Source organism: Erpetoichthys calabaricus, chromosome 14 (genome assembly GCF_900747795.2).
Source record: "Erpetoichthys calabaricus chromosome 14, fErpCal1.3, whole genome shotgun sequence".
In the NCBI taxonomy this organism is placed as follows: Eukaryota; Metazoa; Chordata; class Cladistia; order Polypteriformes; family Polypteridae; genus Erpetoichthys; species Erpetoichthys calabaricus.
In genome coordinates, this window is record NC_041407.2 from 32,169,506 (window position 1) to 32,188,243 (window position 18,738).

At 39.9% G+C, this 18,738-nt stretch overlaps 1 long non-coding RNA gene across 1 annotated transcript in view; it reads right to left on the reverse strand.

Annotated features, from left to right (window-relative positions):
• Positions 1–12,262: 12,262 nt before the first annotated feature.
• The window catches only part of LOC127530144 (uncharacterized), a 73,077-nt gene continuing 66,601 nt past the window's right edge, over positions 12,263–18,738 (reverse strand). Inside the window, exon 4 of the long non-coding RNA XR_007936651.1 lies at positions 12,263–12,961. This is a non-coding gene — a long non-coding RNA (uncharacterized LOC127530144). The remainder of the gene's footprint in view (positions 12,962–18,738) is intronic.

An 18,738-nucleotide genomic window follows, 5' to 3' on the forward strand; every position in this document is an offset into this window, starting at 1 on the left:
ATTCAAACCCTGAATTTCTTGCTACTCCAGCCGCTTTTAGGATCCTCCAGGATCGATGTGCGCACTTCAATGTTTGATGTGGTGAAGCAAAATGACGACATACAGATGCATTTGTGGTGCTTTGATATCCAAACGTCGCATATTCCCCAAAGTAATGACACGATACATTTTAAAAGTCTCACATACCGTCTTCTGTGCTGTCTTTTTTTTTTTTGCACCTTTACAACACCATAAGAATGTACGGCGGTGTATTTGAGCCACAGAGAAAAAAAAAATAAGGACATCATGAAAATGTCTATTTTGTGATTAAAATGGAAATTTGAGCTTGAAACTCGAAATGTCCACTTTAACCTTGTAGTTTATCATTAAAGCAGACCGTCATAAACGTCATCTTCAAACCGACCCAGTTGTTAATCGCTGGGGTTTCCTCCTGACCTGACAGCAGTGGCAAGGAGCAATAGATCATCACACAGAACACATTAAATGTGTGAGATTCCAGCTCTCTGCACATTTAGAATCCTTAGATTTATACTTGACATCACTTTCATGATGAAATGTATTAAAGTATGTATGTTACATTTTACAGATAAATCGTTAATTTTGTTTAAATAATGAATACTGTTAATAGTTACACATATGGGGTGGCACGGTGGCAGAACGGTAGCGCTGTTGTCTCGCAGGGAGTCGCGTCCCTTGTGATCCCTGCCTGGAGTTTGCATGTTTTCCTGGTGGGTTTCCACAGTGTGCTCAGTTTTCCAGCCAAAGACATGAAGGTTTGGGGATTTGGTGAAGCTACAATGACGCCAGTGTATGTGTGTGCTTGTGTTCACCTTGCGATGAGCTGATGCCCTGTCCAGAGATTTTGTTTGTGTCTTGTGCCGATGCTGCTGGAATGGGTGTATCCATGAATTGATGGATGTAATCATTAAACATCCTTTTCAGAGATATTGTGGCAAGGTGTCCTCGGAATATAATGGGTGTTTCGGGCACACGTGTCATGTCGCATCACGTGAAGTATAAACCTGGCCTTAGGCGCCTTACTTTTCAGCTGACAATCTTGACTAGAGCTTATATTACAGAGCAGCCTGAAAATCATGCTAGGGCTTATTTTCGATGAAACACGGTATTACAAGTAAAAGTCTAATTGTGCTCTTTATTAGATAGATAGATAGATAGATACTTTATTAATCCCAATGGGAAATTCACAATTATTTGGGTATCAAGTGATTTAGATATTGCTTCAAGTCTTAAGATACCCCACAACAGCGGTTCTGGGTAGCAGCTATAAATTAGGAGCAGGTTGGATAAACAACAGCCCGTGATTTAAGATCACAAAGCTGCAACCTGGATGGTGCTCTGATTTGTCAGCCAGACAGTTTTGCTGCCATATTTTGGGATAAAACCAAAGATTCCCTTCAGTTAGGATGAGGACCATCTCTCTTGAAAAATCCAGGCCTTTCCCAAAAATCATCCCAATTGTCCACAAAGGCTATGCTTTATTTGCACACCAGGTCGCTGACCAGCAGTAAATGGAACACACCACTATATAAACTAGGAAAGGAACCAGGGACAATTAAATTCTGACGTTTTCTTTTGGCTTAGTTTCATAAAGATATGAAGTTCCCTTTTAATACCTCAGATTGCTGTAAATATTGTGCCAACATACACCAATACAGTAGCCACTTCATCATTGGGCAGAAGGTACAATTTAGTCTCTATGTCAGATACCTTCACCCCGGGAAGCATTTAACATTAACTGATAGATTAACCTGCGGTGGGTTGGCACCCTGCCCAGGATTGGTTCCTGCCTTGTGCCCTGTGTTGGCTGGGATTGGCTCCAGCAGACCCCCGTGACCCTGTGTTCGGATTCAGCGGGTTGGAAAATGGATGGATGATGGATTAACATAGTTTGGAATTTTAACATCCTGCACTATGGAGTAACCAATTACAAGCATTTTGTTGTTCTCGGCCTCGACAGACACATTGCCAAACAGTGAGAATCTTTTCTGAGTCTGAACTGGTGACCTGGGGGCCAATGGCCTTCTTAGACCCACCTTTTCGCTGTTATCCACTCGCCCTGTCGCTGAATTGGTGCTGTCAGGTTTCAGTCAGCATTTCCACCTTGCTGGGGGTTCAAAGTTGTGTTTCTTGTCTGTTTTGTCTAATTTTGTACCACTTATTTGTATTAATGTGTTTTATTATTATGTGCACTATTCTTTGTTTATTTGTAATCAGTAAATGCCATAGTTATGTCCCATGTGTAAGAGCCATTTGTTAGTTATTTAAGTTTTATTAAATGTTTACCTATATATTACTGCATAGTCTATGGGAGGTCCTTATAACCCCCACAAGCTGAATTGAATTGGTATGTTCTAACTATTTCTTGTCCCTCTGACCACAGACCAGTCTCAGGTAGTGACCTGCCTTGCTGTAGGTGAGGCGTGGAAGGCTCACGGTTTCAAACTGTGCCTTAACGTGCTCAGTTGTATTTGCAGAGCCATACGTTTACATACTGAATGTGAAGTAAAGCATAGTGAAATAATTCATCCTTAAGTATAGAAACAATTTATGTTTAACAAGAAGGAACATTTTCCCTTTTTTTGCGTTTTATTCTATGTGTGCAGCAAATTTTCTCTATTCTTATGTGGACTGTTTGCTTGAATTTTCACTAAACCTTTTTAAAATGAACCTTTTGGCCCATGCTTGATTCTGCCTTACTTACCAGCAGCTACGCCATGTGTTTTGTGGGTCGTCCCTCAAGAGGCAGGGCCGCCTACCAGTCATTGTCAGGAACTACCCTCCACCCTATATATTGGAGGGCCTTCCATAGTTCCTGGTGGTTCATTTCGAAAAAGCTAGGAGGTGGAGTGTTAAATCTGTTTTACTGTGCCTGTTTTGCTTTTGCTGTTTTCTGGATTTGTTGGACCTGTGCTCTATTTTGGATTTGACCTTAGGATTCCGCTTTGGGACTTGGTTTGCTGTGGATTGCCTTGCGCAATTCCTTTTGTGCTCATAGGAGTTTTTTGAACTACACAGATGTTTATTTAAATAAACCTATTATTTATTCTAAAGGTTCTTCTGGACCCTTTCTGTATCTAGTCAGGGTTTGAGTGGCATTTCTCCCCCCTAGACGGCAACTTCTGAAAGTATTTTTGGGTCTTCTGTGCAATGTTATTATAGTTTTGTCTTTTTATATTAGTTTTTATTTCTGTATTTATTCTGACTTTACTTGGAAATTCAGTTTAGTTTTAGTTTTAATTTAGCTTTTATTTCACAAAGACATTTCTATTTTATTTTTTATATCTGTTAGTTTCAGGTTTAGTTTTAGTAATTATAGTATGGTTAAAGATCTACTATGGAGTTTAGTTTTCAAGTTCAAGTTCAAGCACTTTATTGTCATTGTGTAACACAACGAAATTACTTTTTGTGACAGCCCCAAGGTGCATTTAAAGAAAAGTCATCCATCCATTTGCCAACCCGCTGAATCCGAACACAGGGTCACGGGGGTCTGCTGGAGCCAATCCCAGCCAACACAGGGCACAAGGCAGGAAACAATCCTGGGCAGGGTGCCAACCCACCGCAGTAAAGAAAAGTCAAATAATTCCAAATATGTCATATACAGTGTTAAGTGATCAAGTAACCAGAGCAAATTATTATTATTGCTCAAAGTACAGCAGCATAAAATGTTATTGCACCTGTTAATGAATAGTACATTATATATTCTACAGTATATTGTATTACATTAGTATATTGCACATGTTCAATTAAAAATGGTCTCAGACTGAGGAGATTCAGAGTTCAGAAAGTTTATGGCAGATGGGAAAAAGCTCTTTTTTAGTCTGTTTGTGTGTACACGGATTGACCCAAAGCGTCTGCCTGACGGGAGGAGCTCAAACAAAGAATTTCCAGGGTGAGTTTTGTCCTTGAGAATGTTTTTGGCCCTTCTCACACAGCGAGTCTTATACGAGAGTTCGAGTGATGGCAGTTCAGTCCCTATAATGGCCTCTGCTGTTTTTACGACCCGCTGAAAGGCTTCTTTAGCAGCCTTGGTGCAGCTGTTGTGCCAGACCATCATGCAGTTAGTTAAAATGCTCTCTATAGTGCACCTATAGAAATTAACCAGCAGTTTCTGAGGGAGGTCAGCTCTCCTTAGCTTCCTGAGAAAATAGAGGTGTTGTTGTGCTTTGCATATTATAGCCAAGTTGTTGTCAGCCCAGGACAGGTCCTCTGAGATGGTGACTCCTAGAAACTTAAAGCTGGAAACTCTCTCCACAGTATCTGCATTGATTGTTATCGGACTGTGATTGGTCTTTTTAGTGGTCCTAAAGTCCAGAATAACTTCTTTGGTCTTTTTGGTATTTAAGACCAGGTTGTTGGTGTTGCACCATGCTGTCAGATTCTGAACCTCTTCCCTATATGCAGCTTCACTGTTGTCTGTTACAAGCCCAATGACAGTTTTATCATCCGCAAATTTAACAATAATGTTTGATTGGTGGATGGGTTGACAGTCATGGGTAAAGAGTGCATAGAGAAGGGGACTTAGTACACATCCTTGCGGCACACCAGTGCTCAGGGTTAGGGTGGAGGATGTGTGTTTGCCGATCCTGACAGACTGGGGGCGATTGGTGAGAAAATCCAGTAACCAGTTGCATATGGACGGAGCAAGTCCTAGTGCATTGAGTTTTTGGATCAGCTGGTTAGGTATGATGGTATTAAATGCAGAGCTGTAGTCAATGAAGAGCATCCTAACATAGGCGTTGGGCTTTTCCAGGTGCGAGAGGGCAGCATGTATAGCCACACAGATGGCATCCTCAGCTGATCTGTTTGACCGATAGGCAAACTGGTGTTGGTCTAGATCAGCTGGGATGGAGGCTTTGATGTGGATGATTACCAGTCGTTCAAAGCACTTTGCGATGACAGGGGTGAGAGTAACTGGTCGATAGTCATTAAGACAGGTTATCCTCGGTTTTTTGGGAACAGGTACAATGGTTGTGGATTTCAGGCACAAGGGGACTACACCTGAGGAGAGAGAGAGGTTGAATATGTGTAAGTACCTTCACTAATTGGTCAGTGCAGGCCTGGAGCACACGTCCTTGCACATTATCAGGACCTGCTGCCTTCCTTGTATTGATGTTTTCGAGTGCCCGCCGCACATCATGTATGTGTATGACCAAAGGCTGTGAGTCTCCGTTTAGCTGGAGGCTGGTTATTGTCCTTGTCAAACCATGCAAAGAAACTGTTAAGTTCCTCTGCTAGGTTGGCATTGTTATTGGCCAGTGTGTTTTGAACGTCATTTTTCTTTTTGTAATCTGTGATTAATTGGATGCCTTGCCACATCCACTGTGAGTTTGAGTTACTGTCAAAGTCCTCCTCAATCCGTTGTTTGTACATTAGTTTAGCAGACTTGATGCCCTTCTTGAGGTTGGCTCTGGCAGCTCTATAGGCTGAGGTGTCTCCTAATTTAAAGGCTTTGTCCCTTTCCCTGAGCAGTTGTTTGACTTCACTATTCATCCATGGTTTCTCATTTGTGTAGACCTTAATCCTTTTGTTGACAGTGACATTGTCCACACAGTAATTAATATATGACAGCACAGATGAAGTAGCCCATATGTCTCTAAGTCTGTCTGATGAGAAAATATATTCCAGTCTGTTTGTTCAAAGCAGTCCTGAAGTTGGCAAACGGCCATTTCAGGCCAAACTTTAACAGTCTTGCTAATTGGATTAGTACTGCTGATAAGGGCTTTGTGCACTGGAACAAGAAACAAAGAGATATGATCAGATTTGCCGAGGTGGGGGCGTGGAAAGACCTTATAGGCGTCTTTTATGTTGGTATAGACGTGGTCTAAGGTGTTTTCCCCTCTGGTTTTACAATGTACATGCTGATAAAATCTGGGGAAATATCCTTAACCTTTTGTTTTGTGTCACAATCAATCTCACACAGAACTGTAGACTTGATGAATTTGGATATTTTAGTGGACACTTACTCCACTACATGGTTTACTATCCGGTTTTGTTTATGCCTGATAAAAAAAAGCATAATCAAAGCCAGTTACTGAATACGGACAATTTAATACAATTGTATAATTTTTAAGATATTTTCTATGTCATTTGTGCTGAACAAATATGCTCTGATTGTTGGCACTTTTCATCTTTTCCTTTTATTGCTCAGAATGGGTCAATTTGTAATGAAATTTAGGTGAATTTTAAGGTTTGAGGTTTTTTTTTATTTTACTGTAAATGTCTATACCACACAACATATCTCACTCCAAAACAATGTGCTTATAATGAATGCCTTCAATAATCTCCCATACTGGGCTTTTTATTTTCTGCCAGCCATATTGATCTTTGATTCCGTCTCAGACACAGACAATTTACAGACTGAATTTTGACACCTGCAGGCCAGAAAAGATATCAAAAATCAGAAAATGGATTTTACCATGGTCTGACAGGCGTGACCATGAAAATCATGTGGGCTTAGAAAGAACAGGGCTCCTAGGCTTGAATCAGTGTGTAGACCCCACCTAGCTGTACTGGGGGAAACAAAGAAAAACAAGCATTTAGTGTCAAGGTTAGGGGCTGTGAGACTTGAATAGCCCATGCATAAGAACAGTAAACCCTTAATGAGCAGAGCAAGAGCAGGTAATGAGAGTATGGACGGGCACAAAATGACAGAGATAGCATCTGAGATTAAGAATAATATACACATTATTTAAATCTGGTTATCCAGAGCAGGATGGCAGGAAACCTGGAGCCGACCCCTGCAAGTTTGGATGCATTTTAAAACAATTTGGCTACTGGATTATTTTCACAATAGAAGGTATTTTGAACTGTGAGTATAAACTAATAAAAGATAAGTTAATAAATTTAGAATAAATACAAAAACACATTAGTATGTTTAGTTCTTCACCAGTTGGCAGACTCTCTTCATCTACCTGTAGTTCAGCAGAGATATTGCCAACTCAGGAATTTTACAAGGTTTGTATCACTTTGTTGTTAAAAGACTTTTTTAAAGGAAAAGTGATTGGTCCTCAACAATATGGTGATCTTGTATGATGACCTAGTCTGTCTCTCGATCAGTGCCGTTTTATTTTCTGAAAGGATTTCTCCTGTTTGAGGTGGCAGGGGAATTACTTTCAACAAAATGCAGACACCTGAGAAATAAACCAAAATGTTACTCACTTGTGATTTTTGTGTTCGGTCCATACAGTAAAGGTTTTGTTGACCAGCACATTCCGACTACAGGCATTTAAAGTACATCTTGATATATAGCAAGCGCAAAGGTGGCACAGTAAAGCACTTTCTATTTCACACACTTTACATGCCCGTATTCAGCTTGTTGTGTCACCACAGATGCTGTGTGAAAAGCCGCCCACCATCACCAGCCGCCATTCACTGGATGAATATATGCGGGTGGCTCGTGGTAGAGTACTTTCTGTTAAAAGTTACAAGGGTTAAAGACTAATGGCAAGAATATTCATTCAAAAATGAAAACTAAAAATATTTTTAGTATATTATTGTTTTATTTCAGTTAGTCTTTCCAGCTACTTTAATAGTTTTGTTTAACTTTAGTTTTTTGTTTTGGCTTTGTTGTTTTATTTCAGTTTACGAAATTGTTTTTTTTAACAATAGTTTCAGTTTTGATTTTAGTTTTTGTTAACTATAATAAACTTGCTTCTGTGCTTTTGGGACTCCCAAGTCACAACAGGTACTGCTGACTTTGGCTGCGCATTGACTACAGTGGGGCCTGGAGAGACTGAAGCAGATTGTCTAAACAAACTGAGTTAATCCTATTTTCAGTTTGCCTAATCACTATCAGATTTCTAAAATGGTCCTTCAAACTGTGTATTTTCCTCTAAGTTAACTATGAACTTTTGGCAGGTGAAACTGTCTGTATTATTGGTTGGAAAAAGCAAACTGTATATGCTGCCCTGGTAAGGCTGTTTTCCCTGTATTGCAAGTAATCTTTGCCTTCACTTGGGAGATGGGCTTCATCACATTTGACTGGAAAATGGGACTTGTCATACCGATCTGGAAAAGAATGGGTTGTCACCAACTATAGGGGGATAACACTGCTCTTGGTGTTGGGTGAAGTCCTTGCTAGTGTCATCCTCAATCAGATCTATGATCACTTACTCAACTACCAGCGACCAGAGCAGTCTGGTTTTATCTGGCAAAGAGAGTTCTCATGAAGTGCAAACGTGAATATCCAGTTTCTTTGCAGCCTTTGTCAATTTTCATAAAGAATCAACATAGTTGATTGAGCCACCATGTGGGACATCCTGAGACTTCACGGGATCCCTCCCGAAATTGCTGGATACCGGCCTGCACACCGGCACTGTGAGCGCTGTGCAGTGTGGAAGTAGAATCCCTGTGTTTTTCCCATTCTTGATCCTGTTTTTCTCAATTGTGTTCTTACTCCTACTCTGTTCAATGCTTGCATGGACTGAGTGTTGGTCCAGTGGCTGTGGGCTATCTATTGAAGCAGATTCATTGTTCTTGAGCTTGCCGACGATCTTCACGGAGTCAATGGAGGCTCTGATCGGGGCTCTCGAGAGACTGTATGAGGAGTCTGAGTGTCTGGGCTTCAAAGTGTCCTGGATAAAAACCAAGATCCAGGCCTTAAACACTAGAATCCCTGAAGCCTATGAAAAAACTCGCAATCCTCGGCCACCTTAAATTCCTTCGCACCTCTCGTCATCAGTGTCTTTTGTTTTGCAAATGTGTTGATCAGCACAATCAACAAGCAGCCTGCTATCCCATCTCAAAAGACGGAGCTGAACTTCTCCAAGCTCAAGTATGTTTATCTTGGTGGTTATATTACCCTATATAACTTCAGGCCCCTCACACCGAGATAAACGCACTTGAGCTGGAAGAAGTTTGCGACTCTCTTCAGCTCTGTCTTCTTGGATTGGGGATGTGATAACAGGCTGCTTGCGCTGATCGGCACATTTGCTAAACAAAAGACGCTGATGAGATGTGCAAATTTAAGGTGGCCTGGGATTACAAGTTTTTTCGTAGGTTTCAGGGATTCTAGTGTTAATGACCTCTTGGGCACAGCCATCAGCAGTGTGTCTGTCTGCTGAGAAAGTGTCAACCTTGTTGAGAGGTTTACTTACATCGGAAGCGATATTCAGTTCTCTGGTGACTCTTCTTATGAAGTGAATTGACAGATTTTAAGTGGATTGGGAGTCATGAGGTGGCTAGAAGGGGGTGTGTGGCACTCCCTATATCTATGTAAAAGGATGAAGGTTCACATCTTTAGAGTCCTGGCACTTCCTATTTTGCTATATGGTTGTGAGACTTGGATGCTACCCAGGGACATGAGATGAAGATTGGACTCCTTGGGTACTGTTGGTTTGAATTTGTGTTGAATGAGCGGTTGCTCATGGAGTCCCAATTGAGGCACATTACCTGCATTGTGATGGAGCGTCATTTTCGACACTACGGCCATGTGACGCAATTTCCCAAGGGTGACCCCCGCTCAGTGGACCCTCATTCTTGAGGACAAGAGCAGCTGAACCAGGGCAAGGGGATGTCCATGTAACACCTGACTGCGGCAGATACCCGTAGATGGCCATTTCTGGTGGGGGACTGGACCGTGTGTCTACTTGGGGAGTTGCCAACCAAGATCCCAAACTGTGTGGTGGGTGTGGCAATGTCCTGTACCGGTCCATGCTCCTTAACCTGATCTGAAAGTTTTAATTTTGTCTCATTATCAGCCTGGGGCGCCAATCATACCTGCAACATATAAAAGGGATCGGAGAAAAAAGACAAGAATAGAATGGAGGTTAAAGGGAGAGAGAGAGAAGATGGCAGGATGTGGAAAGAGCCAGTGTGTGTGAGCGAGCAGAGGCAGGCAGTTGTTTGGAGAGCCCCTTAAGTGTGTGACCAGTGAGCTGTGGTGATCAGGTGGTGCAGGCAGCTCACCACCAAAGTCCTGGAAGGCAGCAGGAGTCAGAGGTTCAGATTGGGAGCCCCAATGTGAGCGCCGTGGCCTTTGAAGACCTGAGTCTAGGTCCAGAGTGGGAACCTTGCTGTAGTCATGGAACGGCTGGGACACGGACCCGTAGAAAGTCCGCTGTGTCTGTTAGCAGGGTGACTCCTCTGCTGTGAGACCCCGTATGGGATGACCAGAAGAGACTTTAGTATTGAAGGGATGCACTGGGGAGTTTGCATTTTAAAGACAGCTTTCTGCCTGGTTTTTCACCTCATCATTTTTATTGGATTATTTATTGAACTGTTTTTTAACCTCCATTAACACTTGGAGGTTTTATTGGATTATTTATTTATTGAACGTTACACTGCTCAGTTTCTGAACACTGTTTGTTTGACTGTTTTAATAGAAGCAGTGAGCGCTTTTACACATTCCCTTGCTTGGATGTGTGAGTGTCCTCATTTGCTGGCTCATGACTGCTGTCAATGTTGGGTTCAAGAGGCCCCAGAGATCAACAGGGAGTATGGAGCTGTCACTCCATTATTATAGCTCTGCTAGATGCACTGAAACTATGAAGAAGTATCAAAAAAAAAATGCTGACACATGCAAGAGATTAATATTCTTCTGTGATACTGTGGTCTTGGGGCAGGCTTCTCTAAGTGTGGTAGTGGGCTACAGTGGTTAGCACCACCCTCTCATATGTCCAGGATCCAAGGTTTAAATCCTGTGCCCAGTCACAGTCTTTGTGGAGTTTGCATAAAGCCCAAAACATCCCAAACACGCGTCTTCAGTCATGTTATTCCTAAACTGGATCAGTACGACTCTGTTTGTATACGTTGTTGAGTTTTCTGCTATGGACTGGTGTTTTATCCATGCTTGGTTCTGGCCTTGCTCTTGACTGTCCAGGTATAGGATCCATGTGACCCTGAAATTAAGCATATTCACTGACTAATCTTTTAGTCAGTGCCATTCCATATTTGTAAAAGATGCCACATTTCTGTCATTGGTGTTTTTAATATAATAAAGATATAATAAAGGCACAGCAGTAGATTATTTCCTCTAAACATTCTAATTGATATTTTGCATTAAAAAAACTGCTTACTTTAAAACAACTGCATTTTTATGATGGTTATGCACTGGTGCGGAATAAAAAATGCTATGACAATAAATAAGCTGCTATAACTAAAAGAACAGTCAGTCAGTCAGTCATTGTCCAAAATTCAACTTTTGTGCATGTTGTATTCTACCACTCAAAACCATTTTCTAATACAACACAAACCACTAACATTTGTTCACTTTTAACATTCTCCTTGTGTCTCCAATGGTTTTCTCTCCTTACTGCTCGCATCCAGCATGAGTGTTGAGGTGGAATTCATTCCAAGTGTTCCTAAATGAGCCCTGTCAGCAGTTTCAAAATCCCTTTAGATGAAGGCACTGGAGAATGAGGCCTGGCAGACATGGCTGTTGTTTCATTTTGAGACTGTTAGTGCTCCCCCCCTAAAAGCACACAGTCATCAAAGTACATCTTACTCTTACTTAATTTCAGCTGAAACTAAATTATTAATAGAAAAACATTGTTTGGGTGTTGTTTTCCTTATTAGAAGCAAGTATATGTTTACATTTCCAGCATCTGCTTTGATGTCTGAAGAGGGCACAGCGATTCTAATTACCTGATATTTTATTCCCATCGTTCTTGTCTGGATCTTATTCAATAAATAGATCATTCAGGTACAACATCAATCCCTTTATATCATGGTACAGGTTTTCCACTGAGGATATCCAGCTTTTCAAGAGACACACAAGTCTGCATATGTGCTGCTGGCATGCACTGCATCTTGCACTTCATGCGCTTTAATGGTAGAAATCATGTTGTATTTATTAAGCATATGAACACAATTAAAAAAAAAAATAACACGTTTTCTTGTCTCCGATAGAGCATTCTTGATCTTGCTTTAAAGCCTTAAAATACTGATGTTAGCTTAGGGATTTCAGGCTCTCAAATTTGGGCACAGATGCCAAGTGCTTACAGCCCCGAGGCAAGCAGATTTCCTAGGACACGCAGACAGAGTCTTTTTTGTGGTTTCCTGGTCAGAATTCTGGAATAAAAGGAAGAGAAAAAAGACCCAGCCTGGAAAATATTCTCGTAAAAATGATGCATTGCCAACATTAGTTGTGACACTTACAAAAGGCCTGCAATTTGCACCCTACACAATGGTAAAATGAATTGAAAAAAGAAAAAAAAGAACAAACACCTCCTGTGAAAAAATATAAATCAGTCAAAAAAAAAAAAAAAGGATTTTACATGGGAGACAAAGAAGAACCAACAAGTTAAGCATCTTTGATTTAATTAACTTTTTGCTCCTAAATAGAATGCAACAAGATGGAAGCACATTCACAAACTGAAATGTGTTTTTAATTAATTTTTTATCCAAATATTGCCACTAGGAAAACCTCATATTTTATTAATTTCTTATACTATAAGTAAAAGGTAAGTGCTAAAGGAAGAAAAAAAAAAGACGAGAAACCTCTTAAAATGTGTTGGCCATGCTTTCCTGGGCTGCACAACTTTAGCTGGTACTACTTTGTGTGAAAAATACTTTCGGCATTTTGTCCCAGTGGTTATTTTTTTGGCTGTGCACTGCAGATTCACCCTTCAAGACTTCTTTGGTTGTTTGAATCTGCAGTGCACATTTCTAATACCATGCTGCTGATCCAGAGATTTTCACTGATCGCTGCCTGGTCAGTGATTTTGTATTTTACAAAAAAAAACTAATTTTACAGACAATAACTTGGCAAAATGATAAATGCAAAATCAAAGTTACATTTCATTAATACATCTGTCTCTATTCAACATTTCATATCAATTCTGTAGAAGAAATCACACCTGTTTATAACTAATATACTATTTTTTACCAATATTATGCCATTATGTATCTATTGAAAAGCCATTAACTCAATTCAGCACATTATTTTATTTTGTGGAACATTTCCCCCGTGGGTCCTTCTTCCATGTGGTTCATCATTTCCCTACAAAATAAAGAAAAAACAAACACAGAAATGTTAACATTATGAAAGTCAAACTAAACTGGCAAAAATTTGAATATGACATTTGACAGAGGAACTGACCTACGGGGCCCTTCTGATATTTGTACCTTATCATTCACTGAAGTTAATATTCAGTGATTTTTTTGGAAATATTAAATACATTTAATCTTTGAACATTACAATTTTACAGTCTACTGTACATACTAGAGAGTAAGACGCAAAGAAAAACTGATCTGAATACAGGAAACATTTGAAGGACTGTACTATAATGAGTTGTATCCATTTCGATTTCATTCCAAAGCTGCCTGCCTCACCAGAACATGTCTATATAAATTTTTGAGGGTTGTTTAGCTTTAGTAAGCATGCAAAATGCACTTCTGATATCCCACATTATTACAGTATTAAGAAACCTTCTATGGGAGCCATCTCATCATCAGATGTTGATGCACCCCTGTCCTTGAATGGGTGGAAATGTATCCCGGGTTAGAATGGCATTGCAAACTTAACAGAGCAACTGTACTTTATAGGCTGCCTTACCTAATCTTCCCAACACTTGGGAAAGGTCCAAACCAAAGTCTAAGCAATTTAGGACAGCATTCCCTGATGCAGTGTTCCTAAACATCTTTGTAGACGGCGACTATGCTTCTTCTGATTGGGGCAGCGTCCACTCGCTCACAGAAGCAACAAACAAGCTGTTTGCCTCCTGGGGCAGATAGAATATCTGATGGCTTCCTACAAATTTACACAGAGGGTATTTGGAGCTCATGTCTTAAAATTAAAAAAGAGGTGGAGTGTAACCTGATGAATAGGAGTCTGACAAGCAACGAAGAAGAGGAGGAACACATCAGTGTTTCTGGTTTTGTGCTATTAATAAAGCTCTCCATCAGTCCATTGTTTTTTTCGGCACGGAGGTGTGTGGGTTTTATATATCCCTGGTTTGTAGTACACCCAGAACTCAAAATTTAAATCACGAACCCAAGCTAAATCCTAAAGGAATTGAAACTAGCTGAAGAACCCTTTGACTAGAATCTCACTATGTCCTTGCCAAATGACTAGGTGGCACATATGTGTAAAGCAACTTAGTTAAATATTTCAGCATGATGACAGTATAACAATGTCCACATTCTGACCCGTGGAAAGGCCCCAGAACAGCAAATCTAGTTTGCCCCAGTTGGGTTCCTTGCAGTAAACTGCTACAGAGGGGACCAGTGCCTAAACAAAGGACATCCATATACCACCCTCATTCCCACTATTAAAGCAAACTCTCACCCTTTTCCAAAATGTTACCTCTCCCTCAAAAATGTCCTTTCCCAAGAGAATTACTTATATTTTTATATACTACAACTGAAATCACAATGAATCACTACTTGCCAGCTAACTTCTAATGTATTCAGTTCCAGCCAGGACTGCTACAGGACTCCCTCTCCAAGAGTTAGCAGCGATTAACTTCAGAGGATAAAGCAGCAGCCAATTCCTATTGTTACTTGTTCTGAGATTTTAGCTAAACTATGATTTAGTCCTTTGCTCCCTCTCATACACTTCAGTGAGCTCCACAGTGCGATGGACACAATTCTTACTTTTTTCCCCACTGTTCTTCCCTTTATATTTCAGGTATTTCCTGATATTGCACTACATGTATTGTATTTTCAGAGACAGGATATACTGTGGAGTCATGTTTGTGCTGTCCTTTCCTTAAAAAAATCACTGTAGTGGATAAAATCTCTCAAGTGGAGTCTCTTAGGTTAGTGAAATTCAAGTAGTCAAACCAAATTTGGTCTAAACCAGTAAAAGTTTGTCTTGATATCACTTTAAATCAGGAAACCTCGACTAAGATGAGGGGGTTTTTGGAAGGAAGAAAATAGCTATTTTAATCCATCATATGTTTAAGGAAAGAAGTGTGAATGGCTTTTTTATGGATAATCTAGAGCTTAGTGCAGGTATTTTTCTGATACCATTTACTGCATTTTATTTCTCTAGTGTTCTAGGGGAACAAGTACATATTCGTAAGAGCTCACAAAAGATTATACATTACAGAATGAAAAGTCCAAAGTCTTTCTACCCTGCATCCTTCTGCAACCACTCAGTTTAGTGAGACACTTGAACCTCAGGTTCCCAAACATAAATGAGCCACTTCAAGGCCATATGATTGGCTGTGATGGTGACTGGCGATGTGCACAGGTAAATGTCTAATGAGCACACAGCCGACACTACGTTCTGACAGATTTAGTCCACATCTGTTACTCTTTCACCATTAGAAAATGTATGTGCCAACACTACACTAATATCCACAGAACTGAAGTTTAAAATTATTAATAATGAACTCAGTACTCTGGTATTATGTCTTTTTTAAAGCCACCTAACTTCAAAGGACTCTGTCTAGAAACAGAGATGACGGGTGCTACAGTGGCACCAAGAGTCTTTAAAAAAATGGTTTTAACAAGAAACCAAATTCAGAAGCTCTCTAAACTGTTTTCAGTTCATAGAAAGGAGTAACACCTGAACTGCTGCCAACTCGCACTAATCAATACCAATAAGATGGTCCCTTAAGAATTTAATCTGTCAAGCTGAAGTCAGTTGTCAGATGTTTTTTAAGAGGATCTTGTAGACAGTGCAGAGTAAAAGTTTATGAACCAGGATATCATCCATGTACACTAAACATGGGGATGGTATCTCAAATAGTATCTGCACCAACAATATTCATAACACCTAAATAGTATGGTTGTGAACTATTATACTGTATGAAGAAGGCAGAATTAGGCGGAATATTAGGTTATAGAACTACAGTACTGTGCAAAAGTTTTAGGCAGGTGTGAAAAAATGCTGTAAACAAAGAATGCTTTTAAAAATGGAAGTGTTAATCATTTATTTTCATCAATCAACAAAATGCAGTGAATGAACAAAAGAGAAATCAAATCAATATTTGCTGTGACCACCCTTTGCCTTCAAAACACCATCAATTAGGTACATTTGCACACAGTTTTTGAAGGAACTTGGCTGGTAGGTTGTTCCAAACATCTTGGAGAACTAACCACAGATCTTCTGTGGATGTAGGCTTCCTCACATCCTTCTGTCTCTTCATGTAATCCCAGACACACTCGATGTTGAGATCAGGGCTCTGTGGGGGCCATACCATCACTTCCAGGACTTCTTGTTCTTCTTTACACTGAAGATAGTTCTTATTGACTTTGGCTGTATGTTTGGGGTTGTTGTCCTGCTGCAGAATAAATTTGGGGCCAATCATACGCCTCCCTGATGGTATTGCATGATGGATAAGTATCTGCCTGTATTTCTCAGCATTGAGAACACCATTAGTCCTGACCAAATCTCCAACTCCATTTGCAGAAATGCAGCCCCAAACGTTCAAGGAACCTCCACCATGCTTCACTGTTGCCTGCAGACACTCATTATTGTACCGCTCTCCAGCCCTTTGATGAACAAACTGCCTTCTGCTACAGCCAAATATTTAAAATTTTGACTCATCAGTCCAGAGCACCTGCTGCCATTTTTCTGCACCCCAGTTCCTATGTTTTCGTGCATACTTGAGTCGCTTCGCCTTGTTTCCACGTCGGAGGTATGGCTTTTTGGCTGCAACTCTTCCATGAAGACCACTTCTGGCCAGACTTCTCCGGACAGTAGATGGGTGTACCTGGGTCCCACTGGTTTCTGCCAGTTCTGAGCTGATGGCACTGCTGGACATCTTCCGATTTGAAAGGGTAATAAGCTTGATGTGTCTTTCATCTGCTGCACTAAGTTTCCTTGGCCGACCACTGTGTCTATGATCCTCAACGTTGCCCGTTTCTTTGTGCTTCTTCAAAAGAGCTTGAACAGCACATCTTGAAACCCCAGTCTGCTTTGAAATCTTTGTCTGGGAGAGACCTTGCTGATGCAGTATAACTACCTTGTGTCTTGTTGCTGTGCTCAATCTTGCCATGACATGAAACTGTCTTCCACAACCTCACCTTAGTAGCAGAGTGTGGCTGTTCCTCACCCAGTTTTAAGCCTCCTACACAGCTGTTTCTGTTTCAGTTAATGACTGTGTTTCAACCTACATGTGACATTGATGATCATTAGCACCTGTTTGGTATAATTGGTTAATCAGACACCTGACTAGAATCCTACAAAATCCCTGAGTTTGTGCAAGTGTACCTATAAGAATTGATGCTGGTTTGAAGGCAAAAGGTAGTAACACCAAATATTGATTTGATTTAGATTTTTCTTTTGTTCGCTCACTTTGCATTTTGTAAATTGATAACAATAAACAATCATTATTTATATTTCTGAAAACATTCTTTGCTTACAGCATTTTTTCACACCTGCCTAAAACTTTTGCACAGTACTGTACCTGCCAAAAATCACTTGTGAAGTCTAGAAAGGAAAGCAGTTTGAAATGATCTATTAAATCCAGGGACTCACTGATGATATGAATCCTCTTTCACCCTTTGATCAACCATAAAGGAATACAATTTTCCTTCTGGGAAAGAATCAAAGGGGTTGAATGACCTGTTTTTGCCATCTCACAAATAATCCTGCCTCTTCAGCAACAATTAAATATTGCACTAGAAACACCTTCATCAGCCAAAAATATGGCATACATTGCACAGCACTGCACAGATCACAGAAATGGTCACAACAATGTTGTCACACTTTCTATCATTTGGACAGGCCTCAGGTTTACTAACAGATGAATCTCCAGCTTTAGATTCGAGAAAAAAAAGCCACCCTAATTCAACACTGTCTTTTAGACAACTCAAACTAAACCCTCCTGTCTGTAGTACAGTAATAGTATTTCACAACTATAACTTCTTACCACAAATCTATAGGTGCCCCTGTTGACCGAAGGGAATCCAGGTGTAATATGTGTCTATATTAAATCATTGCCTTATACAAATACTACATTTGCAGTTACTTCAAGATTCACTGCATTGAACACTGTTCTGCCTTAGCACCATTTTAATGCTGAACACTTTAAAAGTCGGCAGCTACCAATGTTTTCTTTTGCTGTGGCATTAATAGATCTCTGAAAGCTAGACATTTTGCACCGATTTAGCATTCATTCTCATTTATAAAAAAATAATGAAAAGATATTTGGCTCCAATTACTGTATATCCCTTTGAAACATTTTGTCTTTGTTTAGTTTTGTATTTCTGTTTTGAGTGTTTTGCTTATAAATTCTTTTTTTTTTAATTATAGCTTAATTTTTAGATTATGCTTTGTCTAAGATAAATCTACACTAGTTTATTTTTCTTTACTTTTACTTACTTTTTGAATTTGCTCTGTTATTTCTTTATTTTCTGTATTATTACTTTTTTCTGTTTATTATTAATTTCTTATTTGTTATTGTTTTGTTTTGGTTTTTCATGTAATTAATTTGATTGTCTTTTTATTTGAGCTGCTGGTTTATTCTTTACCAGACTTATATATTAATCCATTACTATAAGCTTATTTAAGTTGCTCTTTTGAGTTGGGGAAGCTTTTCCAGTTTTGGCATTTTTGTCTAGGGAAAAGATCATAGCAGTATGTATTATTGACCACCCAGTAGCAATGTTAATTCACTACTTTCCTAAAGTTGTTTTTTGTTCCCCCTATGAGACTTTTCTAAACTGTTTTTACCAGGCCCAGAGTCAATGAGAGCTGGGCATTGGGAACTTCTAATGACTATACGAATATGTGACACTGAGTAGGTTCTTTCACACTATTAGTTCAATATGGCTGGTGTATGTTTTTTGCTAATGTGACCAGATAGTGGGACAAAGGGAAGC